The sequence below is a fragment of the Chelonoidis abingdonii genome, chromosome 8, assembly GCF_003597395.2.
Source record: "Chelonoidis abingdonii isolate Lonesome George chromosome 8, CheloAbing_2.0, whole genome shotgun sequence".
NCBI lineage: Eukaryota > Metazoa > Chordata > Testudines > Testudinidae > Chelonoidis > Chelonoidis abingdonii.
Window position 1 is genome coordinate 94,425,675 of NC_133776.1, and position 27,463 is coordinate 94,453,137.

At 43.3% G+C, this 27,463-nt stretch overlaps 1 protein-coding gene across 1 annotated transcript in view; it reads right to left on the reverse strand.

Moving 5' to 3' along the window:
- PASD1 (PAS domain containing repressor 1) overlaps window positions 1–6,300 on the reverse strand; it is a 75,374-nt gene extending 69,074 nt beyond the window's left edge. Inside the window, exon 1 of the mRNA XM_032769455.2 lies at window positions 6,072–6,300. The gene's annotated coding sequence lies outside the window, so the exon portion shown is untranslated. The remainder of the gene's footprint in view (window positions 1–6,071) is intronic.
- Between the last annotated feature and the right edge of the window lie 21,163 nt (window positions 6,301–27,463).

The window sequence follows — 27,463 nt, forward strand, 5'->3', positions numbered from 1 at the left end:
TACATTATTCAAGAGACTAAAGCTAAGAGATGCTTCAACAGGACTTTTTAGTGAAGCTGTTACTAGTTCAGATGATTCCAGTATCTGTCTTTAACACTGGGTGAAATCTTGGCCCGAATTAAGTCAATGAGAGTTTTCCTATTGACTTCTATGGGGTCAGGATTGCATCCCTCTCCTTCACTCTAGTTAATCTGAATTAATTTTAAAATCCATTCTGTATTTATCACGCTCTCTCTCACACACCCACAGAACATTTAAAGGCAGTATGTGCTACTATCTACTTTTTTTTTAATGGTTTATACTTTAAGGTATTATTTATGGTTGAAACTTTATTATCCCAAAGCAATGGGCAACATACTGCCATGATTTAAAGTGAGATTACAGTGGGCAGGTCCCAGAAAATGTTCAGCACAAACAAAACCTCATTCATTTATTTTAAGTGTGTATGTGTGTTACAGGCAGAGCAGGTGCAACAAGGGAGGAGATCAGCATTTTTGTGGATATGATTCCTTACATTGCTACATACTTGAAACCTTGACTGAGCTCAGATTGTTTGTAAACAAAATTACATACACACATACATCATTCATCAGAGCACCTCACGTACATTAATGAATGTATCTTTGCAACACCTTTATGATAAGGGGGAAGGATTACTATTCCCATTTTACAGATGGGGAACTGAGGCACAGAGAATTTAAGTGACTTGCCTAAGGTCATACAAGAAATCTGTACCAGAGCTGGAAACAGATCTCCTAAATCCCAGTCTGGTGCCTAACTAGAGACAGAGGAAAGTCAGATGCAGACTATAAATACAAATACAGGTATTACTTACAATCTGAAGCTTTAGGCAGGTGAATTTAAAGCTTGTGAAAAGTCAGTTAGTGATGGTTTTGAAGTATTTAGACCTCCAGTGGAGAGAGCACACTCAAAGGCTGTTCAGTTTTTGCCCTGTGTGCAGAGATGACCAACGAGTACTATTTTTAAGGGCAGTTTATACGCTGGTGACACCTGTTCACTAGGAACTGGATTCATTACATACACTTCACCAAACAGACATCCTATAGCACTGACTTTGGACCGCTAGCAACTGTGGCTGGATTCAAACCAGTAATCTACTGTCATTACCAATCCTGCAAGCCCCCGCAAAGGAAACATATGTTTGGCAGTGTTTTATATCACAATATTAATGAGACATTCAGTTACTGCAGTGATGTGCACCAGAGACATGCCTATAAAATTAAATAAAATTGTGTTGGCAGAATTGCACTTCAACAACTCAATGGGGTTTGGTTAACATACTTCCTCTTTTACTATCTCAGAATTATCCTCATCTGCACTGCCATTTTCCCGTATTTGAATCTCTACGAATAAAGAATGTATCAAGTTTGCAATCTCTGCTTCAGGCTCACTCAAGCTGCTTTCTTTTTTCTAGTGGAAGATGACTTAGGTTATGCATTCAATATTCCTATGACAAAACTGTTCCTGTGAAGAACGTTAATTTATAATTTGTAGCTGGCAATCGTCTAATACTTCTGTAGGTCCTTACATACAATCCTCAGAGTTCTGCTAACATGTGTGGATCTGAACTGGAGCAGGGGTAACTTTAAATCTAGTGTCACGATTTACCAGATTTGCACTGTACTATGAATGACTTTCAGTCTCCTGAGTTACACTGTATTTTTTTAACACTACATTTTGCTTGTAATCCACACCTTATTTCAGGCTCTGCAGAAGGACTTGTCTATGTGACAAAGTTGCATCATTATAACATAGGTGTGATTTTTAAACCAATTTTTTTAACAAGTGCAAATTTTTATTTCAGTGTAACAGTGGGTTATTCTGGTTTAATTTAAGCCACTTAGGAACAAGTTTAAACTAACACAAAATAAGCCACTGTTAAATGCAAATAAGAGTTGCACCAGTTAAATTACGTCAGTTTAAAAAACTGACTGAAGTTGAACTGGTGCAACTTCTTTGCGTAGACAAGGCTGAAGCTCTGGAATGAAAAATAAAGTAGGTCAAATTCCACGTAGTTCTGTGGAGTGGGCTGTCTGGGTGCATGACAAGTGAACCCATATCTGTGCAGAAGGCCAGCTGGGGTATACTGGGTAACACTGCGCCTCTCTGAGGCATGTACCTTCCAGCCCTCTCCTTCGGGAGGTGTATCTCTGCACCATCAGTGACACAGACTTGGGCCTTAAAGGCACAACTGATTCCCTGGATCAAATTTTGCTCTCATTTATACATCGCAATCTAGTTGAAGTCACTGAGATTACTGCAATGAAAATGAGAGCAGAATTTGGTCCAATGGTACTTCAGTGAGGCTGCATATGTAAAACAGCAGGATTTAACCTAATGTGTGTCAGATGAACAGGGATGTAGGAATGGTCTTATCAGGTTATAGAGAATAAATGTCAGTGATTCTCTGCATTACTGACTTACCAGATGGTTGGAACCAGAATGATCTAGTGGTATATCATTTTAATAACACGCCACACTACGAAAGCCTGGTTTACGCAGTTTTGTATTGGTAGAGCTATTTTGGCTATGGGATAATTTTATTTTACTGAAAGAGTCATACCAGTACAACTCTTTGCCGGATAAAGGTGCCTTAAAAGGTATAGCTTATTCCTCATCCCATATAGATAGGGCCCTACCAAATTCATGGACCATATTGGTCAATTTCATGGTCATAGGATGTTAAGAATTGTAAATTTCATGATTTCAGCTATTTAAATCTGAAATTTCACCGTGTTGTAATTGTAGGGGTCTTGACCCAAAAAGGCGGGTTTTTGGGGGGGGGGGTCACAAGGTTATTGGGGGGTTGTGGTACTGCTACCCTTACTTCTGTGTTGCTGCTGGCAGTGGCACTGCCTTCAGAGCTGGGCAGCTGGAGAGCGATGGCTGCTGGCTGGGAACCCAGCTCTGAAGGCAGAGCTGCTGCCAGCAGCAGCACAGAAGTAAGGAGGCCATGGTATGGTATTGCCACCCTTACTTCTGCACTGCTGCTGCTGGCGGGACACCGCCTTCAGAGCTGGGCGCCTGGCCAACAGCTGCCACTCTCCAGCCACCCAGCTCTGAAGGCAGTGCAGAAGTAAGGGTGGCAACAACCCCCAAAATAACCTTGTGACCCACCTACAACTCCTTTTGGGGTCAGGACCCCCAATTTGAGAAATGCTCGTCTCTCCCGTGAAATCTGTATAGTACATGGTAAAAGCACACAAAAGACCAATTTTCATGGGGGGACAACATATTTCATGGTCTGTGATGTGTTTTTCAGGGCCGTGTATTTGGTAGGGCCCTCCATATAGGAATAAGCTATATGGGTATAAGTATTTTTATACTGGTCTAAGTGAGTCCACACTAAGGAGGATGAGGTGCTTTAACTATACCAGTTTGGTTAAAGCAGTACAACTTGTGTGCATGTAGACAAGCTTGAAGTCTGAATAGGAAAGCATTGCTACCAAATTCTTGTTGCCACTTTTGAGCAGAAGCTGGATTTAATAACAATATCTCTGCTGCTTGATTTTGCTACCAATACCATGCAATTTTCATTATGGACTACTCACGTGCCAAAAGTTATCTTTAATCCTGAGCTGCTTTTGAATATGTGGACACTCAACATGAGTCTTAAACTGGTAAAACCATTTTACACAGTCATATACAGAGCTGCTTGGAAAATGGGAAAAGAATCCTGCATACATTTTTTAAACATTTTTCAGTGAAATTTCAATTATTTACAAAATGTCTCACCTAGCTTTACTCACTTACACTAACTCCCTTTAGACTCAAAAGCCATATTAACTTTATACCAACTAAAATCAATCAAACTGATATCTTTTGATAAGTAAAAAAACAGAACAACCAACAAATTCTTCTGATCCTTTATATATTTTCCATGGTTTCAACTCCGAGCAGTTTTCAGAGCTTCAGTTGTAAACAGAGTTAACCAGAGAGATGTGAAAGCATCACATCAATATTGTTCTAATGGAGGCTCATTTTTACATTAACTGGTTTTTCTTTAATAACCATTAGGATTACTTCTCTTTTATTGGTGATGAATTCTTTTCTCCTCTTTACTGCTTACTATATTTGTCAGAGCCTGGTCTCCTAAGAAACCCATAGTGTTTTCATTATTACTGCATATTAGTCCAGAGTGCTGTGTTCCTACAAAATGCCTCTTCTTCTCACGTACAGTACATAGAGCCCAAACTGATTCTATTGATCCAGTAACTACTGCAAAGTACTCTGATCTGTAGTTTGTGTTCTTAAAAAAAAAGAACATACAATTTACAATAATCCACACACAAAAAATCCATTTCAGGCCCTTCAGCATTTGAAACAGTCTTTGTAGTATATACTAGAAATGTGGATTTCCCATCAGAGTATTAGTGTTTGCACACTGCTATGACTCTACAAAGAACGAGTCCTACATATCATTAACAGTCTCTGATGTAAAGCACGTTGCTATACCAAAGTTCCAGGTACCAGTAGGTACAATCCAGTGAAATTAGGGGAGGAGAGCACAGATGACAGTGTTTTTTGTTTAAGAAATGAAGTGTCTCTTGACATTTCACCACCTACACAAATAGAACATCTCATCTCATTAATTAGATCAATACCTCTGCTTTCACTGCACAAGACAAAATAAATTCAGGGTAATAAATAACCCTTCCCTGCTTATACCACACCCTGGTACGTTGATAAAGGATAGTAAATTGTTAATGGCTTCAACTTCAGCCATATAATTTCTGGGGTTACGCCCCAGCTCAGGAATATAACTTCCATCAGAATAAACCCTTCTTGAATTTAAGCGTCAGTTCTGCCCTCATATCAGACTACGTGATTGCTCTTAAATCTACTTCTGAGGGATCTACTTTGAAGACCATTCAGATGACTGGCAAAGCTGGAAATACGGTGGCTCCAATTCTACAGAGGATTGTGGAATTTTACAAAGGGCAAATGTTCTATAAAATAGGTATGACACCATCTGAGTCACATAACCTCAGCTTCAAAATGTGTTTCAGATATGAACCACCCAGAGCAATCTCTTTACAATTTCACTTTTTAGAAACAATACGTCTAGGAATTATCATTTACAAATATATATCTGAAACACACTTGGCTCTTCAGAAGTCTTCACATTCCCCTGCTTTTAATGTAAACAGTTTGCAAAACCAAAAGGCACAATATCTATGTTGGCAGGAATAACTTTTTAACCTGGATTTTAGATTCTATATATAGGAACATGACTTGGCTTTTAATTTTTCTTCCTGCTGTATTTTAGCATGACCAGATTCACAGAATTATCGAAATTCAAAATGGAAAGAAACCCTAGAGCAGATCAATGTTCCTTTCACTAAAACAAACAAAACACAACATAACCCTTGCTCTTTTTTTATTTCCCTCCAATGATTTCACAGTACCATGACACATTGTAATAATCCCAACTATGCAGGGCATTTGGAACTCACACTGTCACTCATTTTCACCCCAAAACAGCCACAGGTAAGTTCTGAATCTCCTCTGGTTGAGATGCTGCTTCCATGTCTGCCAAATTTCAGCTTAAAACTACCAGAATGACTTTAAAAATATATTCTCTGATTCACAAAAATTCGACTCCATGCCTAGTGTTGTTCTCTCATGTTCATTCTGTGGCTTTGTAATTTTTAAAGAATTTAATGTATGGTTGAAACGTACATATTTGAAAGCGAATTGTGGGGCTGATGGAAGGTTCCACGCTGAAGCAGGAGTTGAAAACCTGGTTTGGTCCTCAGAAAAGTCCTGATTCGAAGGGAATTATTTTCTTGGGGTGCCTTGGAGATGTTTGAGGAGCGGAGCGAAGGGAATAAGGTAGCAGGAATCCGGCAGCCAGGCTGAGCTAATTCCCTCCATCCTGCAAAAACTCCTGTGACACGCATAGAGGGAAGGGATGAATGTCTGGCAACAGCATCTCCCTCGCTCTCCGGCTACCTCTGCAGAGGAAACCCAGCCCTGCGCTCCGCAGTTCCAGGACCCACCCGCCAGCAGCCCAGGTGGGGAGCCCCCCCAGCTCGCCCCGTACCTACCCCGTCTAGGAGGAGGATGCGTCGCCACCGGCAGAGGAGCTCCCGGGCGGTGCTCTCCCAGCCTCAGGGGTCACCACAAGCCACCCGGTGCCACTGCCCGGAGGAGACATGTCATGCGAGTCTCTTCCAGCCACGGCTGCAGCGAAGCATCCGGAGCAGGGCAGGGGCAGGGGCGATGCGGGCTGCCCAGAGCTCGGCTGACTTGGGGAAAGTCACATTTGCAGCGCGATCTGCCCTGACTGGTTGTGTAACTCGGCGGCGGGCTTAGCCCGTCCTCCTGGCATTACACAGGCGCGCTCCCTCCACCCCTCCCGCTGGCCCTGGCACCGGGGAGCGCGCCTGCGGAGCAGGGAGCGCGCCTGCAGGCCACGGAGCCAGAGCGCGCGCCTCCCGGGAGCTCGCCGCCGAGCTCAGCCGGGGAGCGGGGCTCGCGGACACCGGGAGCTGGCTGCAGGGAGCGCGCCGCACCGCGGGAGCGCGCCTGCTGGGAGTAGGGTGTCGGGAGCGCGCCTTGAGGGAATGGCGGGAGTGCGCCAGGAGACTGGGGCTGTGCTCCCGGGAGCGCGCTCGGCCCGGGCACGGATTCAGGTCCGGACTTGCTCCTTGAGTGCAGTGCCCGCAGGATCGGGGCCCCGGGCGGGAGGCAGCAGGGCGCAGGGGCTGGGTTTGCGCGGACCCTGGCTCCAGGGAGACAGCCAGCCTCGATGGGCAGCAGTTCTGGTGCCTGGACCGCTCAGGGCAGAGCGGGTGCAGCTGGGGGCGCAGGGATCCCGGGCAGGGCCGGCAGGGGCAGGTGCAGGGATCCCGGGCAGGGCCCGTGGGGGCGGGGGCAGGGGCAGGTGCAGGGATCCCGGGCAGGGCCCGTGGGGGCGGGGGCAGGGGCAGGTGCAGGGATCCCGGGCAGGGCCGGTGGGGGCAGGGGCAGGTGCCTGGATCCCGGACAGGGCGGGTGGGAGCGGCTGGGGATGCCGGGATCCCACCATGCCCGCTCCTGGAGCCTCTCCTGTGGGGGCTGCTCGGCGGGGGGACCCAGTCACTCCGAATCAAGTCAAGCTGCAAGGTGAGGCGTGTCCATCCTCCCCCCACACTGGCCTGCGGCCCCCCGGCAGCAAAACCGGGGCCTGGGCGTCCATCAGCAGCTCCAAGGGCCCTTTGTCCCTAGGTGACCTCGCGGGGGGAGCACTGGCCTGGCCGCAGAGAGCTGTGCACCCCCGGGCGGGAGAGAGGGCTGCGGATCTAAGGAGGTAAACCCCCCCCCCCAACGCCTTTGCTAATTCACCTAACCTTTCTGCTCCCCTGACAAGACATATTCCAGCCCTGAAACAAGCTGTTCTAGGCGGTGATGAGTCACAGCAGGGGATGAGTCAGTGCTTTAACTTGTGCTGGTGCCTTCCTCCTAGGAGCCCCCCACCCCCCAAGCTGACATTTTCCCACTTTCACAACAACTGGGCTCCACATTTAGGAAAAGATTCAGGAAAAACCAAGGGCTCTCCCAAGCCAGGTAAGGGTGTTAGGAGATCCATAGGCAGGGCTACTTTTCTACCTGTTCGGTGGGGGGGCTGCTTACCCCTGCTTCTGTTACCTCTCATTTCTGGAAGCGCTCTGTCCCAAAAGCTTTGGCAACAACATTTTCTATTTTACTCCTCACCCTTCCCAAAATGTCAGAGGGAAGGGAGTGCCTCCATCTTCCCCTCTGCAATGGAGAAGTAGAAGGAACCCTTTGAAAATGTTTTTATGCCTTTATTATAATAGAACAATAGCACTTAAAAGCACATTAGGGGCCCATTGTGCCAGGCACTATACAAACAAGCAGAAAAAGACACCCTTCATAATCCAGGATTATGACAAGAACCAGCAACAAGGAATAAACAAACGGTTAGGAAATGGGGTAGGATGACGACTGAGAATATCAACTGAAAAGACAAGTTAGGCAGTAGGTCACCAATGCATGTTAAGGCCCCTCATTCAATGTACTTAAAGGTTAATCATGTCTGTGCTTGTAAGAGTGGTCCTTAAACTATCACTATTAGGGACTATCACAGGAGAAAGTCATATTATGGCCACTTAGGGAAGAGTACATATTAGCCACTGGAGTGGGTGATAAGAACGGTGAGTAACTAAAAGAACTGCCAAATTGTTATGCAAAGTAAACAGAAAATAAGGATAGTACCAGCTCAGAGTGGTTTTATTAGAGCTAACTCTTTGGCTGTCATGATCAAATACTATCTTATTAGAGACACACTCTGAAGAGCAGGGAGGCAGAAAAAACTGCCATAGAAAATACTGATAAGAAAGGACTGTTTTTGAGGGTGCAGGTATGGCCATTTATATTGCCCTCACCTCAGAATAAAGTACTGGTCTGAGGCAAATTTCATAACATTGACCCAAATCTTGGCATCAGTACTGAGGCAACAACCCCTTTAACTTCAGTGGATTGGGCTTTGGGTAACTTGCTGTTGTATGAGCTAAAGGCCAGTCATGCAAACAGTTACCCCTGTGAGTGATTCTTACTCCCTTTAGTGCAGGGGTTCTCAAACTGGGGGTCGGGACCCCTCAGGGAGTCGTGAGGTAATTACATGGGGGTTGTGAGCTGTCAGCCTCCACCCCAAACCCAGCTTTGCCTCCAGCATTTATAATGGTGCTAAAAATATTAAAAAGTGTTTTTAATTTATAAGGAGGGGGGGTCGCACTCAGAGGCTTGCTATGTGAAAGGGGTCACCAGTACAAAAGTTTGAGAACCACTGCATTAGTTGTCCCGGTGAAGTCAAGGGGCTGGATTCTTTTTTCATTTCTACTTATGTAAAGCATAAACATCTCTGTTTAAAAGTAATGGAATTACAGTGGTGCAAAAATAGTTTTCAGACATCACTTGTGAGAATGAGGGGTGGACCCTAGGAACGTGAATCTGATCTCACACCAGCTTTACTCTACTGTAACCCTATTGGTGTCAGAGTCATTCCCTTCTTTTGGGTGGTAAGGTAAAATTATAGGGAGTTGTTCTAAAGATGTGAATAACCCTCACTGACCTAGATACATTCACAGATGTTGTATCCAGCAAGTAATTATGTAGGTGACTAGTCAATTAGTACTGTTACCTGTATATGTGCCAAGAAAAAACATACAGGCTGTGCTGCAGACTAATGAATTTAAAAAAAATCAGACCTCGGAAGTGACAAGACAGGATGTTTTATAACTGAGTATGCTTAAGAAAAGAAAAATCTATTGGCCCTAAAGAAAAAAGTGAAGTTACTACTCTGATAAAGAATCCTGAGCGATACTGATCGTTATTACTGCACACTAGAGAAAGAGATCCTCCCACGTCAGCTAATCTCTCTTATAGAGAAACAAAAGATGTATCCCAGCATTTTCTTCAATTTCTCAAATGTAAAAATGTCTTATAAAAAACCTGGTTAGAGATTAAAAATACAGCGTGGGGATCCTCATTGCACAAACTGGCAAAGCAGGTTCTCACTTCTGTAAGAGTGGATCCTATCAGGTCTGGTCTGCACTAATACTTTACCAAGCAAAACTAGGGTGCCTCTTTCTATTTCATTCCAGAATAACTTCTGTTTTTCTTTCACTCAGTGTACAAACAGCTATTGAATGAGGAGTTCATCTCCTTTTGCTTTCACTTTGCTTGCAGTGAGTTTGCTCAGACTGAAGTGCCACTTGTAGTCAGTATTCACTTCAAAGAAAAGAAAAATCATATTCCAGATGCAGTCATTTGGAGAGATATCCATTGCAAATGTTCCCCCTCCCCCCATAGACACCTTTCAGCAAGGCAGGCATCTGATGCCGAAAAGATTGTATAAGTGGGTTCTATTTTTGCAGCTATGAACACGTATCCCTGGTTTTGAGGATAACTACTTATTTGCTATGGGACTGAGAAGAGACTGCAAAACAATAGACTTTATGATAGGCTCAAAGGACAATAATTATAGGGTACCAGAAGGAATAAGATCCGAGTTGGTAAGATTGAACCACTGAATCTAAAAAGTGAATTTAATCAAGCTGAACAAGAGGAGGACAGGGGGAAATGGACCTATCCTATCTTCCTGACCCCTAGTATCTACCTTATAAGCTTTTCATTTTCAAAGCCTGTACAAACAGTTGTTTAACCCCAAAAAGATGGGTTAAAATATGCAGGCCAAATTCTGCTAGCCTTACTCCTGTAGCACCCTTATTGGTGTCACTGAAGAGAGGTTAGGCCAGGCATGTCAACATAGTTTTTGTACCACTCTGCATCAGTGTAACAGTATATAAATTGGTGCAACTGCCTAGTTACACTGGTGCTTTATACTGGCATGGCGTATTCCCCTGTACGTTTACTTGGGATTCTTATGAAGCAAGCAAGTTGGTGGCTCAGCCCACTGGCATCATCAGAAATCTAGTCCTGCCAGGAGAGCATAGCCTATGGAGAGGATGCAAAACTACAACTCCCATGAGTCACTGCTGTGGCTCTGGTGGTCAGATTCATAAGATATGAGAGACACAAGGTGGGTGAGGTAATATCTTTTATTGGACCCATATCTTTTGATGGAAGAAACATTTTGAGTTACACAGAGCTCTTCTTCAGGTCTAGGAAAAAAGTAATCTGAGCATCACGACTGCATACCAGGTGAGCTGTGTTAACCCCTTATGCTTAAATTTGTCACACCTTGTATGCAGCTAAGCTGACACACACTGATTACTTTTCCCAGAAATGAAGAGAGCTCTGTCTCTTCCAGAAGGTGGTCCCAAAAAAAAGGATATCACCTCACCCACCTTGTGTGTGTCACATCCTGGAACCAACATGGCTACAACAACGCCGCAAACAGATTTGTGTAAACCCACAATGCGTGTTCATTTCAATTTCCATGGAAAATTAATCAGAAATCAGTCTTTTCCCATAGAAAATGTAAATTTCAGCAAAGCTTTATTTTCCAACCAGAAAATTTTTCACTCAAAAATTTTTTGACTAGCCCTACTACAGAACCTGGCAGGACAGGAAGAGGGGCAACTGCTATCCTTAAGCTGGATAGAGTCAGGGACTGTTTCCACAAGGGTGTCTGTAAGTAGCTCAATTTAAAACAGCAGCAGAATCCTTCCATTTTAAATCCTGCAACAAATATCAGCTGGGGCTGGAGGGGGAGCAGGAGGGAAGAGGAAGACGGAAATCCCATGCTTGTCAGTGTTGCAGATCTTGGGCAGTTGTTGCTGAATTTTACAGTATTTGGCATATTCTATATTTTAGTCTTTTAAAAAGTTGCCATGTTGCAAAGATGCATCTGTGACAAACAGCAACCAATACAAAAATATCTCTGGCCAAACAGAAAAAAACCCAACCACACACCCATCCTCCCCCCATTTGCTGCAAAGGCGCATGAGCTTCACAGCTTTACTTGGATAAGTAAGGGCTAATGTAATTAAGCATGGGGAATTTCTTTTGTAAACAAGGAAATAAAGAGGCTGTTGGGGCTAAATTGTGCAACTAGATAGCAAGTACTTACTCACGAGTAAGAGGTTGTTCAAACTAACTCTTAAATTATAAGCACACACACACAAGGTCAGGCAGTGCAAAAAATCTTCCTATGTAGATACTCCTGAAGTACCTAGTAGCTATATTACTGTTGATATCAAATGTCTGAGTATGAAATATATTCAAGAGGATTTTTGCATTTTGTGAATTTCTGTGATTTATGGAATCTTAATTTGACATAGGCCTTTGCCAGACCTAGGGGGCCTATTGATTGCAATGAAACCACATGGGTGGATCCCTGCACAGCCCTGTTAATGTCAGTTGGGACCATAGCTTCTGGTATTTAACAGTAAATCATAGCCTGATCACCTTCTTCCCCCTCACTTCAGAGATGTACTGCCAGGAATTCTCCTATGACACTCAGACCCTGGAACTCCTCTGGTCAGGATTTATTGCAGCCTGAAACATTAACAGCTTAGACAGTTCCTCATGGGGATACTGGGGAAGGACAATGATACTCGATGCCTGTAGTGAGTTCACTGTGGAATCCGGCGTCTTAAGGAATATTGGTTGTGTGAGTAGGGATAACAAACCAAAAGAGGAAGTGAGAATAAGAAACAGGAGAAAAAGTATCTTTGACTCCATCTAAAAAGTTGGGGCTTGTTTACATGTTGACTTAGTGGGTGGCAAAGCAAGATGTGAACCTGCTGTGCACTAGCAAGCCATGCACTAACTGGACGTGTGGTCCGGACCTAGCTACCACACACTAAAAGCTGCATAGTATGCTTTCAACTTGTGCTTGGTAGTAGGGACCACAAGGCCAGCTAGCATGCAGCATGCTAGTGCACCCTAGATTCACACTAAGTCTCCATGTCGACCTGCCCTCAGTTTTGTGCATTCGTCACTAAGCCCTGGACACGATTGCTACTGTAGAGTTCAAGAGGATGAGCTCATTCAATGATACGCATAATGGTGATGCTAGTAGAAGATCTAGGGAAGCACAACGGCTGCATGGAGTTAACTGCGGTTGGCACTATTATTGCAAACCATTATTGCGTTGACAGCATGTCATGTAAAGATTTTAAGTCATCCTTGTTACGGTAGTGCCCTGTGCTCCCTGCATTTATCCTAAAGTGTTTGATGAACAGGGACGTATCAGTGTTCTAGAATCTATTGCACACCATTACCTTTCACATCTCTCCATCAACATTTCATATCTTGTATTTGAATGTTAGTTGATTTGAGGGAACAGATATATTTGTATTTTAGTGCAGTGATATCTTAGCTGACTTTTTGTAATCAACTCATATTTTCATCTCAGTTTTCAAGGTCTGAAATCTATGCAAAATCATGGGCCCTGATCCTGCAGAGATTTAGGCATGTGCTTAACTTTATACACTATTAAGCTGACCCATTAAAGTAAAAGGCATGTATTGAACTCTAGACAATGTCTTTGCAGGATCAGGGAATATAGATATATGTAGACAACGTAAATGGGGAAATTCACTTTGAAATTCTCCAAAGACAAACTTTCCCGTAGGTTTAATTCTTGCCTCTAAATTATGGGTAATATTGACGTTTCTGGAATTTTCTAGTCAGTTTCACTAGTTACACACTCAGAGTTTGACTATATGGAACATATAACTTTGAGAGACTTCCACGATAGTCCAAACATTTTTTATCTATCCTGAAAGTGCTTGACTAAGAGCTAAGGTACAGACGGCATCTGGAAATTCCAAAACATCATGTCAAGTCGCAGAATTAATACTGGATTTTCTCCTCCAAGAGATTTCTTTACACAGGCAACAAGGGAAATTCATTGAGTGAGAAATACAATGTAATCTGTTAAGATCAATTGATTTTATTTACAAACAGGCAGTAGGACATTTTTACATTTCTGCCACACTACCAGGACAGTTTGTCCAAAACTGAGATCTACTCTTTTAGCAACAGCCTACAATTATTACAATCTCCCTAAATTTGGAAGAGGGATTCTCTGCTCTAGGGCTTTCTGATCAGATCACATTCATTTTTCTTTTAAACCAAAGTGTGAGGTTAACTTGTTCATACATGCTAAGATGTGAGAAACTGGGCAAAAGCCTGCCCTTACTTATCTACAACCCAAAGTTTCATAAAGGGGGAGAGGAAATAGAGTATTAGGTCATGCTCGTGCAGGACAGGTTTGCATGGCAGGGCCAGGGTGGAAAGGACTTTGGCAGGGTACACTTTAACACTGTAGCATGTGAACCCACTACCATCTAGAGCTGGAATATGAACCTGGGGACAAAGGGCCTGACCACAAACCCTTCAGGCAATGGTGCGCCAGGCCAGTAACGATGTCCTCAGCTCACTGATTTTTTGAATGCTTGGTGTGAAATTCTGGCCCCATTGAGATCAACAGCAAGACTTCCATTGACTTCAGTAGGGCCATGATTTCACCCCTGGTTATAGTCCTACATTTCTACTTTGTGGGAGGGAGACAAGGCTGCCTCTGCCCTCGTTCCATGTATGTACTATCTTTGTACATCCATTTGATGAGAATCTTTGAATGACTGCTCAGAATTAGTGGGAATTTAAAGGACTAAGTCACCACTTAGGGCAAAGTTTGCCTCTCAGATCCCTCAGAAACATTTCAGTTCTGATCATCTGATATCTCTAGGCATGTGGAACTCAGTTTAAGATGTCTTAGGGGCCATGGCTGTGGCCAGTCTCTCTGGGCATGGAGAACCTTGCCTTTTGCTGCATGAGGGGTAAGAGTAGGGAAAGAAATGCAATGGTGGCACCGCATGAGAACAAGTGGCATGGTTGCAATCATGCATGGAACGGCTGAATGCCTCCTGGACTAAGAGCTGTGAACTGCAAAAAGCTACTCCGGATTCTGGCGCGCTCTCTCTCTCTCACACACACACACACACACACTCTCTCTCTCTCTCTCTTTTGAGGTGGCTAATCTTATTTGCAACGAAGGAGTTGGCACGCTCGAGTAATAAAATATTCTCTGATAAGCATTCTTGTGATGCAGATCAAGCCAATAGCCTAACTCTCAATAAAGTGAGGCCAAGAAGTGACCTGTGTGCACCCAAGCAAAAATGGTGCCAAATACTTCTCTCCTTACTTGTGCAGGAGCTCCCATTGACAGTGAACACTTGATTCTCAGTCTTTTTAGTCTGAGCAAATAGCAGAGCACTCTAGGGTGAGGGATGTGTGCGTGTGCAGGCTTACATTCACTTTGGGTTCAGCACAGTCTCCAGCTGATTTAAACACAGATATTAGCTCAGATTCACACTGCTGTATTTAAATATGGGGTAAGTGGGCATGAATAGCCAGAGGCCACAATCATCTCTGATTATTCTCAATTAGCCACAGAGGAGCTTTACAAACAGAGCTCTGAATAAGTGATCTAGTAATGAAGTCTGTTAAGGGACTGTAACCTCCGGTGAACAGAAAGTCTGTGAGAAGCCAAAACATGCAAAGGAACCAGGGTTACTCCACTGAACGGCAAGACATAAGGCCTAGAGAGACTGTGTCTGGAGATTATAATAATCTTCGACACAATGTGGAGCACAGCATCCTGGTGGAAACACAGAGGAAGTGAACAGGGTGATGGCGGTGTGTCCATGATGATGCACAATTATTGGCCAAAGTCTGAATGGGCGTGACTTACTAGGCCATTAGATCTTATTTACTAGTTTTATGACCTGAAACCAGAATGAGAAGCCTTGTCATTTTTTAACTACCTAATGTTTCTGCTGAGGCTATTCTTATTCATAGAAATGTGTTATGAGTTCTACAGCTCAGTCGGTCATTGCATTATTTATATTTGGTTAATGCTTTAAGTGGCCAATCACTAACCAAGCCAAACAAGAAGTTAAAAGGTTTCAGAGGATTTTTTTCAGTGGCAAAGACATGAATCAGAATAGCAAAATCTGCAAACAAGGGGGGAAAAAAAAAAAAAGCAACACTATAGGCCAGACACAAATGAGAGAGAGCTTCCTTGGCTATTGCAGAAATCTGATCTTTCTACAATTACTGGGAATTTGATCAGACTCCCATGTTGCAAACATGAAAAAATAGTGGCAGACAGACACCCTCCCAGCCAAAAAGCACTTATAATAATCTCCATACCTTCCCATTGCCTTCCTCCAAGCTGTTAGCATCTATTGCTGGTGTTTTATCAGGATTGATCTACAGCCAGCTTGCTCTTATCTATGCTTGATCTCATCCAAACACTGGGGCAGCTGGAAATGATAGAGGAATAAAGATGGGTCTCATCTGTTGCAAACTCTGCAACTCGTACTTCCTAGCTAATCCTCCATGGAGCCTCAGACATGTTGAGCAGGACCGAGGATGAGATCAACTCCTGCAGCAGCACCACCACACAACACTGTTCTTAGAGAAGAGAAGCAATTGCTCAATGTTGCTCTCTGGAATTACTCTGAGGGAAAATGTCTACTCCCCATTAGGGCCAAAGATGAGCCAAGAACACTTTGTGATCAACAATACTGAAGGCAGCTGAGAGACTTAATAATAACAACATGGATACTTGATCTGCATCCATTGTCAGATCATTGACCAAACACAGTCTCTACCACACCCAGGGAAGGAAATCGGATACTGTGAGAACTTTTCCACCATAAACTGTTGAATAATCTTGGCCACTCACAAAAGGCACAGGTTGATAGTTTCTGAGAGATGCCTGGGGTCTCTGGAACACAAGACATACTCAACAGCCCACCCTCCACAAGGGAGACACTAGTATTTATATTAGTGCCAGTCAGGAAGGACATGGGTCCAGAGCACAGATTGTGGGACAAGTTCTCCAAACTCCATCTTTTTAACATTAATTTAAAATACACCGAGAAACAACTGTGGCCTTCTTCCAAATCACATTAAAGTCAACGGAAGTCTTTCCACTACTTGAGTGGGCCCTATAATTTCTGGGGTGCTTCCAGGGCTTTTTTCCATTTTAAAATAAGACATACAGAAGAGTTTAAATCTATGCATTAGTAGGAAAATGAAGGGCCTGATCTTGCTTCAACAGAAGTCAGTTGGAATTTTCCCATGGGCATAACTGAGAATAGGATTGAATTTAAAGAGGCTGATTGCCATGCCTTGCTGATGGCCTTATGGGCAGAGCTAACCATGCTCTACTGCTATTATGCTCAGATAAGTGGATAAAAAGCAGGTCAGGCCTACTAACCTTGTCAGGGAGCCCAAACCTGTTTTGTTTAACCACCTCAAGAATATTTACATGTGCCCGGTGTCTGGGAATATGCAGAAGTGCGTGGGATGTTACAGCAGTCACAAGCACAGAAATGCATACCATTCCTCTGTGCTCAGAGCAGGTGTTGAAAGGCATTCGTAAACGGAGTAGAATGCTATTCCTGTTGTCTCTTCTCCTAACAACATTACAGGTTCAGTATAAGTTAGTAGAAACAAAACACACAAAAACACTGCTAAAAGTGTATTATACAAAGCCCATTCACTATAAGTAACTGCTTACATTTTGATAAATGTGGCTTTTGTTTCTATGTAGAAGGGGATTTCCGAGAAAAGTTTTTTATTTAGAATTTCTCCACCTAAACAGGAATTTCAGGATAAGCTATTTTGATCAGAGTTTATTAGGGAAGGGTTGGAGTTGAAATAAGAGCAGCTGAATTTACATGGTGACAATGACTTGCTCTTATAATCTGCGTGCACGGTGTGCACTAGGCTGACCAGCAGGAAAAGACTGTTTTCCCTTAAGAAGAGAATACATTTTCTTTGAAATGCCCATGTCTCCTGTGGTGGTGGTGACTGCAGATATCCTAGTTTTTCCTCACCTTTGCATGAATCAGGGCCAGGACTGATCTCTTTCCTCTGAGTTCCACCACAGACAGAAACCCAGTCCACCTTCTGCCACAAATGTGGAGGTCATCTAGCATGGAGAACAAACAAGCAAGCAACCTCCTGCAAACCACTCTGGCAAATCCCTAAGGAGTTCCCTGGACGAATACTGTACCTGGGGGCAGGCAGGCATGTTATATTGCCTTTACTGCCAGTGAAAAGCCACAGTAATTCTTTGGAGTGGTGTTCAAAAAACAGCAGTACTAGTTAAGCCTCGCTAATAAAGAACGGTTTGTTGTGTACTGGGTATTTCCTTTGTTTCTGTTGAATTCCATTCCCTGTCCTTAGTGCTTGTGTTGGTGCTAAAATAGAGGCCAAGGGTAATTTCAGATGATGCACAGTACTTCCTATGGGCCTGCAGTCTTTCCCCTCGTAATATACGAGTTGATCTGCATGGGAGACCACAACGGCACAAAGAGTTGTCTGAGCGCTCTAAGAACAGCACTCAGTACGGGCACTGCAGTCCTGGTCATCTGTCATCCTTTGTTTGTTCAGACACCATACAGGTACGACACAGATTACCCAGGTAGTATAAATACCACTGCATTACTCGTACTACAGCTGTGAAGAAGGAACATGCTGCAAGTTGGCAGACTGCTTTGAAGACAGATGTTTCTTTCAAAGAAAAATGCACAAGTTAAGGATGCCCCTGGGAGAGTTTGCTTATATTCTGGGCACTTATGCAGCTATTCTATAACTATTTACTGCTTCTGTTGCTATGGGAAATATGAATACTTGCCATGACAACTGCAGCAGTATGTGGTTTACAGTCTATCTCCCGTCCTAAAGAAACATTCTCACTCAGATGTGCGGCAAAAACGGGCACCTGTTACATCCATTTATTCCATTCTCTTTTCAGAGAGTTGTTTGTAACCAGTGGTAATTCTTCCAGGATTTAAAGTGCAATATTGCCTAGCTGTTGTGCCTTGGAAACTGAAATGGCAGCAACGCTTGCAGGGGCAACATGTAATTTATCAGGTCTTCTCTGTTCCAACACTTGTTGTTTCTGGTGTGTAGTTCAGAGAAATCAATAGGATGAAGACAAGAGCTGTGAGGGGCTAATTCTGCTCACTCTCCTAGGGACAACACCTGTTTAAATTGTGATTTGCTCTATGCATCCCTTCAGCCAGGGGTGGGGTGGGGAACAGCTGGCTCCATGGGAGCACTACCCTCCTTCCCACATAGATGTGTAGAGAGTAGATAGTGCTCTGCTGGCTGGCACAGCCAACCCCCTTCAATGGGAGGAGAATAGTAATTTGCTGGTAAAGGCAGTAGCAGATTACATAACCCTGTAGCAATTCTTTTGAGGGGCTGCTACCAGGGAATCAAAGCTACGCACCTCCCCGAACTCAGAACTGGATGTAATGACACAGCCTAGCCCATTAAAATCCATTAGGATTGCATGCATAGCAGAATTTGGTTCATGACAAATAAAGCATATGAAATTATTGACCAGAGTAAATAATGCAATATACAGCTTTGAGCACATTGCAAACCCTATTTCACTTTGACAGATGGACTTCATTGTACTGGAGCACACCCTGCCCTACACACAGTCTCTCTTGCTAGGTTAAAGGGCCTTGCTTTTCCTCTGCAGTTACAGATTCCAACCCTTAGTGCAAGTGACCCACTGCACAGTTAGAAGATGCAACTGTAAATGTGTTTGAGTTTACAGGAGCCCTGTTCAGCACTGGCAGTTAATGAACTCTGGAAGTTCCCCACATGATTTCTGTTCTTGAAACGGGTAAGTTAAAGAGAGTGGCTTGGGATCAAGATTTAACAATGACCTCAAACATAAAGAGTGTGCTGATATTAAAGGTGTAGGAAAACCATTATCAGCACAGCTCAGGTTTACCTCAGCTATTTACCTCTTCCTGTTGACAAACATTATCAAATGCATTGTATGTGACGTTTTTGTGGTAAAGTTTAGTCTGAAGGTGACCAGGCTCTTTACATTACCTCATAGAAGTTGTTTCTTTTAGCTTTGCATCTGTTTTCCTACTAGGAAAATATTGACAGCTTTTTTCCCCATTGTTTAATGTATGCAGCTGTCAATTACATGTGACTCTTGCAAATACTGTTTACTTCAATGATACAGTTTTCTGGAGATTTTTCATAATTGTTACTGTTCAGAACAAAAATAATTATGTCTAGAGATAAAACTTAACTTTCATTTTAAATTTTGGTTAATTTATTTGCCATCTTGGCAGTGCTGAATGGCAAATCTTTATTTCACAAACAAAATTGTGTCCCATACACATCTGACGATAAGAAGGGATGGGGAGAAAAAAATCAAAAAAAGGTAATTTCTTTTTTTCACTATCTGCCATTTCTGATGCTATATGATCCACTATGCTTTCCAAGGAGCAAACACAGCCCTTAACAGACTCTTACAAAATTCCACTCAGCTACTACTACAACTGAAAATTTTTTGATGGGCAAAATAAAAAAAAACCCAGTCACATAAGATTTTCCCACTGGAGTGGGTACATTTTCATGACAATTTTATAAAGGCAGCTTTAACCCCCAGGAGCCACAAAAGGTGCTATATTGTGCAAGAAAGTCAATGAATTCTGAGACTAATCTAAAGCCCATTGATGTCAATGCAAGTCTTTCCATTGACTTCAGTGGCCATCGGATCAGGCCTTCAGCCCAGGGATGACTGTGTTAAAAGCCATTACAAATGAATGATGTGATCTTTCATTGGGCTACTCTGTGCATCTGACTTGAGGCAGCCTGCCTGCCTAACGATTCTAATAAGACAGCAGTCTAACCTCAATATCTGTGGTTGCTCCTCAAGCATGCCATCTCCACATTTTTCAATTCGATAGGGCAGGAACTTAATTTCCTTGGAGTATCCAGTTTTAAAATAGGAACTAAAAGTCAAAGGGATGAAGAAGAGCTCTGTGTAGACTCGAAAGCCTTCTCTCTCTCTCTGGCCAGCTGCTGTTGGTCCCATCAAAGATATTACACCATGTCTTTCTAATATCCTAAGACCAACACAGGTAGAACACTGCATAAAACAAAGAAACAGAACCAAGTTGTTTATGCAGAAGAAAAGGAGACAGAAAGCCAGGAAGTCTGCTCTGCTTGAGTTTCAGCTGGCATTCACTGAGCTTCTGGAGGGGCTGGGGCAGCTTCAAACTACTGCATGCAAGCGGGACCAGTATCCCTTCTTACGGGCAAAATCTTTCAGAGAATCAGTGGGTCAAAGGATCGCTGTCAGTACCCTCACAAAGAAGGTCTGGGTATTGGCTGCACTTTAAGAAGCAATTGTTAGGCTCTCGCTCAAGAAAGCATATCTTGACATGGATAATCTTGCTCATTATTGCACAGTACCTCTTTGAAACCTATTTTGGGAAGGTTCTGGCAGTACCAGGAATTCTCCATCTTCCTTGACCATGGTCAGTCTTGTTCTAGGTCCAGTTAGGCTCTGGGGGACTGCATAGACTTAGCTGGTTGATGATATCCTGCATACAGCAGGGAAAATAGCACATCAGTGATAACTCTTTTAGGCATATCAGCCACTTTTGATACCACTGACCAAGAGGTGCATTCACACAGCTGTGGACTGTGGCAGGAATGCATGGAGTCATTTTTTAATGAATTCCCCTTCTCCCCACAGGGAAGGAGCTGGCGATCCTCCAATATGTAGCTAGAAATGCACAGCTGAATGTTATTTCATCAGAGCTAACTAGTGTGGTTGATCTACTACCTTGCCAGGATCAGGGCAGGCTGACTGCCACTAAATCCAAGTAAGACTAAGGTTATGCTGGTAGGTTAGGGAAGTCTGGGTGAGTCGGTGAAGTTTCAACATCTTCCCCACATAGGAGTTTGCTTTTTGTTGATCAGCTTTTCATTAAGGGCACCTGGGTGGATTGGGTTCTGCGCATCCAGGAGGGAGTAGCAGCCAAAAATGCTTTATGATCAACAACTCTAGCCCAGAAGGCTGAAACTACTTCTTTCCAATGCAGACCTTGCCACACCAATGTCCCCCTTTACCACCCCAAGAATGGAATATTGGGGTGCATTCTGTATGGATCGTGTACTCCTCGTGATCCCCTTAGCTGAGAGGGGATGCAGCTGCTATTCATTTTAGGCTATTTCTCACTGAGGAAAAAATTCCACCTGAGCTCTAGGATCTTCGCTGGCTTCTAGTTCATTTCTAGGGGCCATTTAAAATATTAATCGATATAGCTTCAAATTGTTTGGGTGCTGGTTACCTGTATTGTTCCTCTCATAAGAAACCACCAGAGCTGAGATCAATTAAGGTGCTAATGCTAACAGCTCTTGGTTTAATCAGGAAGTAGGTCCTTGACTCTGGAACATACTTATCCGCATAAGTTCACCAAAGCCCAAACGTGTTGACCTTCTGGTCTCTGCAAGGTCCAGTGATGTAACTGCAGGATACAGAGCCCCCCCACCCCCACACACTCACACTCTTTTTAAATTGTGTATATCAGAGTTTAGGTTTGCTAAGTGGGCCTGGGAAGATGGAGCCTTAGGCTTGAATTCCCTTATTGGTTATTTAATCTGACATTGCTTGTTGAAGTTTGTAGTCTCCATAACCAATTTGAAACTGAAACGTCAAGGACCCATAGCTATGCTCTGGTGACTGCATGCATGCAAACGACAGCTTCTCTTTGAGCTAATCAAGCTAAAAGTTTTGAAACACAGGCCTGCATGTTTTCAGACATGATGCGTTTGGGAGGATCACTGCATGATACAAGATGAGAGGCAGAAATGTTCGCACCCTTAGGAACTGCATACTAGATTGGGGTCGTCACAGAACAGTCTCAGCATTGATGTCGAGTTGCTGGATCTGTGGACTCTCAAATGAAGCTTATCTAACTAACTGTTGTACAACAGTATTTTGAAAGAGGCATTTGCCTTTTATGTGGACCTTTTGTTGTTTGCAGATACAGAAGGACATAATGGATTTCTGTCAGGGACCTCTCCCTACATGAGGAATATAAACAAATTAAAATGCCGATTGATGTAACAGATAACCTGAATGCAATGTTAAAAACAAAGCCATAAATTTGACAAGGCAAAAATCAATTGGTCAGTGCATGCCAAATATGCAATGCTGGTTAACTTAACATTTCCATTAAGATTAAACAAGGAGTTCTTGTATGAGAATTTTTTTGCACAGGTTTTTGGAATATTGTATGTTGTTGCCCTGTAACTGTTATGTGCTGCTCTTTCAGTAGTTCCAGACACACTGAAGTGACCCATGACAAACTTCACTGCTCTTTTTTATGAGGTTGACATCCAGTTCTAGGTACCACAAAACAAGCAGTTTTATGGTAACAAACAATTGAAAAAGACCAAAGAGTGAGATTTGCTCCCATTCCCTCCTAAAATATAGAACAAAGGTTTAATGGACAAAGTTAGAGAGATGAATCCTCCTGACTACAAGTTCTCTTTTCTAAGAAGTTCAAGGGTGATAAATATGTGCTAAGCGTGTTTCTACTTTGTATGTAGAAACACTGAGTACAAGTTTGGGGGCTGCAGGGCTTGCTCAAAAGGCACTTGTACTCAGAAGGTACAATTATGGCTTCAAGGCAAGAGTATGGCTTTAATTTTGTGCCTAATAGTGTAACAATTTACAAATGGGATAAATTAGCGAAACATAACCTGTGGCGGAGCATAGTTACAATAGAAATCTGAGGGCGTAATTCTCTTCTCACCTCTGCCTTCCTCATGCACTGGTGTCAGTGGCAGACAATTGTACATGCATGCAGAGAGAGCACAACGCTAGAGCTGATGTCCAGCCTGTGGTTTTTAGAAGAATATTTTTAGCCTGGAAGTGTGGTTTTTGCATGGTAAGTGATTGTGCAAAAATGTAATTCTTACTAACGTTTTAGAAATGAAAGGAAAATGCCATAGAAAAACCCTGCCGAGCGTAGGTGATGAATAGGTTTGGGTATATATAAATAGTATTAGTGAAAGCTTCTAGGATATTTGTGTTTAAGGTTAAGATTTGTGGGCAAGAAAGTTGATTGACTTTTGATGAACAAACTACTCATTCACCTCTAGGGAATTCTGAAGGGAGGAGGCGAGGCTGACATGTTTTAAACTTGTCAAGTCAGTTTGCCCAGTGGGAATTTGCCAGTTTTTCGATGGGAGATAATATAAAGAGCCTCACAGGATTGTTTCATTCAGTTGGTGGAAAGAAAATGAGACACAAGGAGAGGTTAGGAAGGCTTAAGAAAACAAGACTTCTGAGGTTAATTTCAATTGAGGTCTGAGCCACAGCTTATTGAAATAAAAAAAAGACTCCCCTGAGGGCCCTTGGATCAGGCATTAAGATATCTGCTTTGCTCTAGATAACTTTAATGCTGCCATGTTTATGCATACAAATCAGTGTCATGCACAATTTATCATCCCACCATTTTGTTTACTTTTTACATGCCAATTGCTTTTTGTTCCATGGAAGAAAACACACTTATCCTTAAAGAACTCATGAATGATGTTGAGAAAGTGAATAAGGAATAAGCAAATGTGAAGAACACAAGAACTACGGGTCCTACAATGAAATTAATAGGCAGTTGGTTTAAGGGCTGGTCTACACTGGGGTGGGGGGAAATCAATCTGAGATGCACAACTTCAGCTACGCTATTTGCATAGCTGAAGTCGAAGTATCTTAGTTTGGCTTACCTGGCCATCCTCACGGCGGCAAGTCGACCGCCGCGGCTCCCCCATCGACTCCGCTTACTCCTCCTGCCGAGTTGGAGTACAGACATTGATTTGGGGATCGATTTATCGCATCTAGATGAGATGCGATAAATCGATCCCCGATAAACCGATTACTACCCGTCGATCTGGCGGATAGTATAGACGTACCCTAAAATAAATAGAAGGAAGTACTTCTTCACACAACACAGTCAACCTGTGGAACTTGTTGCCAGGGGATGTTGTGAAGGCCAAATGAGGGTAACCCCCCCCCCAAAACAAACAAACAACTAGGTAAGTTCATGGAGAATAGGTCCATCAATGGCTATTAACCAAGACGGGCAGGGATTCTACTCAATCTAAGTGACCCTAGCCTCTGATTGCCAGAAACTGGGAGTGGATGACAAGGGTTTGATCACTGGATGGTTGCCTGTTCTGTTCATTCTGTCTGAATCATCTGGCACAGGCCACTGTCAGAGAAAGGATACTGGGCTAGATGGACCATTGGTAGGACCCACTGTGGCTGTTCTTATGTACGTCAGAGCTTGTCACTGCATGAGATGTTTGAAAAGTATGTAATGCTTTGGTAATGGATGAGCATTCTGAGCATTGTCAAAAACTCATCAATAATATTCAGTACAGGACACAAAGAGCACCTCCATTCATAAGTCTAACAATAAAAGTCTTGAATAGTCTGTCATTATCCTTCCTGTAAGAGGATGCAGCAGAATAATATTTTGTGTTGGTATCAAGTACAGCAGGGATTGTAGAATGATAAATATCACACACTGTTTTTGCCTGGAGAGAAACATGCATTTATTAGATCAGATTCAGCCTATTGTATTTACCCTGTAATAAATCAGAAGTCTATAACTAGGAAAATAACCTAGTGATGTCAATCATAGCAAGCCAAACAGTGCTTATTTGTGAAAGTACTCATGAATCAATCTTGTTTTGCAATTCATCTCTCTCTACCCATCACTACCATTGTTGTAATAATAATTACCTACCTACCCTTCCATGGGAGTTGTGAAGAGCAATTCATTAACATTGATAAAGCACTTGGAAGATGGAACTAACTAACTACATGCTTAGAATGATCATTGGGCCTAGTCTGGAATTTTCTATGAAGTAGTATGTCCCCGTAGGACAAGGAAATAAAGACTTCAGGCATTGACCTAGTATTATTAGAAACTACATTGTCTCTTCTCTCATGGAGACAGCTGAGTAGGGCTACATTTACACTATAGAGCCTATGCTGACATAGCCTCCCCAGTGAAGAGACCGTGTATGCCAGGGGTGGGCAAACTTTTTGGCCTGAGGGCCACATTGGGGTGCGAAACAGTAGGGAAGGCTGTGCCCCCCAAACAGCCAGTCCCCTATCCTCCTCTCAGAACCTCCAACCCATCCAACCCACCCTGCTCCTTGTCCTCTGACTGCCCCCCCCCGATCCCACCCCGTATCCAACCCTCCCGGCTCCCTGTCCCTTGACTGACCCCCGGCCCCTATCCACCCTCCATCCCCAAACAGGGCACCTGGGACTCCCACGCCCTATCGACTCCCACCCCCGTTCCCTGACCACCCCAGAACCTCCACCCCATCCAAAGGCTCCTTGTCCCCTGACTGCCCCCCAGGACCCCCTACCCAGTTCCCCTGCTGCTGCCTTCCCCTTACCATGCCACTCAAAGTAGCAGGAGCTCGCAGCCCCACTGCCCCCACGGTGGTATGGCTGCGGGGCAGGGGAGACAGAGGGGAAAGGGCCAGGGGCGAGCCTCCCTGGCCAGGAGCTCAGGGACTGGGCAGGATGGTCCCGGGGCCAGATATGGCCCATGGGCCGTAGTTTGCCCACCTTTAGTGTATACTCTCCTTTTGTCAACATTTTGTTGGTGTTCCTGCACTACCTCCCCAGACAACATTAGCTACGCTTACAGAAACACTCTTCTGTTGGCACAGTTGAGTCTACACTGGGGGATTTGTCAGCATAGCGATGTTGCTGGGCTGTGCAGTTTTTTCCACACCCTTCGCAGACGTTGCTCTGGCAGATCAAACTGCGTTTAGACTTAGCCTAACTTCCACAGAAGAGAGATGTGGTTGTGGATGGGCTTCCATACTACTTATGCCAAACTCAAGGGGGACTTTCTCGGTCACTTTTACGTGTGTGTGTGTGTGTGAGAGAGAGAGAGAGAGAGATCTATATCTATATCTGAGGGCTGATGGACAATAAGAATGTTCTATTTAAAACCCCTCCACTGGCTAGAGGCTTTCATTAATAATATTTTAAACAATTTGTGCTAAACTAATGCTTTAGTCAGTTCTTTTCATAGTGGATGAACAGTTATGCACATTCATTTTATTAGTTGGTTTTGAGATGGAAGTTTGATAACAGAAACATCCTTGAGCTCAATCCAGTATCAGCAGCTTTTACACGTAGTTCTAAATGTGTGTTTCATACAGATTTCAAACTAGAAATGTTATTATTGCCTTTGTATCTCAGCCTCTGTTTCATATAACCCAGTGACACACAAGTACACTTCTTGTTCTGATAAACACTGGGATGCATCTGTTATGCCGATGACTAACACTCAACAACATTCACAAAATATGTAGGTCAAGAAGGCAATTACGCACGCAACACTGACTTACATTACCTCTGTATTTCAGGAGCTATGAAATGTAGCCCTCTACTTGCAAAAAAGGGGTCCTGTCAAGGAAGGATCAGTTTCTGATACTACAGGTGCTACAATGAGAAGGGAAAAAAAACCAAAAACCAAAAACAAACAACTCCCCCTCGTCTCCTCCCCTTAAAAAAGAAAACACAACAACCACCCACCACTAACCTTGGGAAAATGCAGATCAAAGGATAGGCGCAGTTCAGATACCAGAATAGTCTAGATTTTCATTCCTATTTGCTTAGTCTCATCCAAAAGACTTCTATGTTTCTTGAAAACTATAAGTATCCAATGCAGCCAATGTACTAGTTACGTCTCAAGTGTCCCTTTGAGATTAAACTCATTTTAGTCCCAAACGTACCTACATTCCACATAAATTTGGTGTCTCTTCAGTTTCATTATTTAAAGTTATATCAAATAAAGAATCATGAAGCTATAAAGTGGGAGGGGGATATATTTGAGGGGAAAAATCTTATAGGTTTCTTGCATTAATAGTTGTGGTTCAACCATTATGGGTCTTAGTCATACATTGCATCCCATATTTTGGCCTCAGCAGCTTAAGGGAGATACAAATGATACAGCCTGCTGCCACTTTCAAACCAAGTAAAAACCCACTGAGATATGGTAACAACAGGAGGCCATGTTATGGCAAAATCAAGATGAAGCCTGCCAGGGCACTTACATAGTAGGGAACTGTTCTA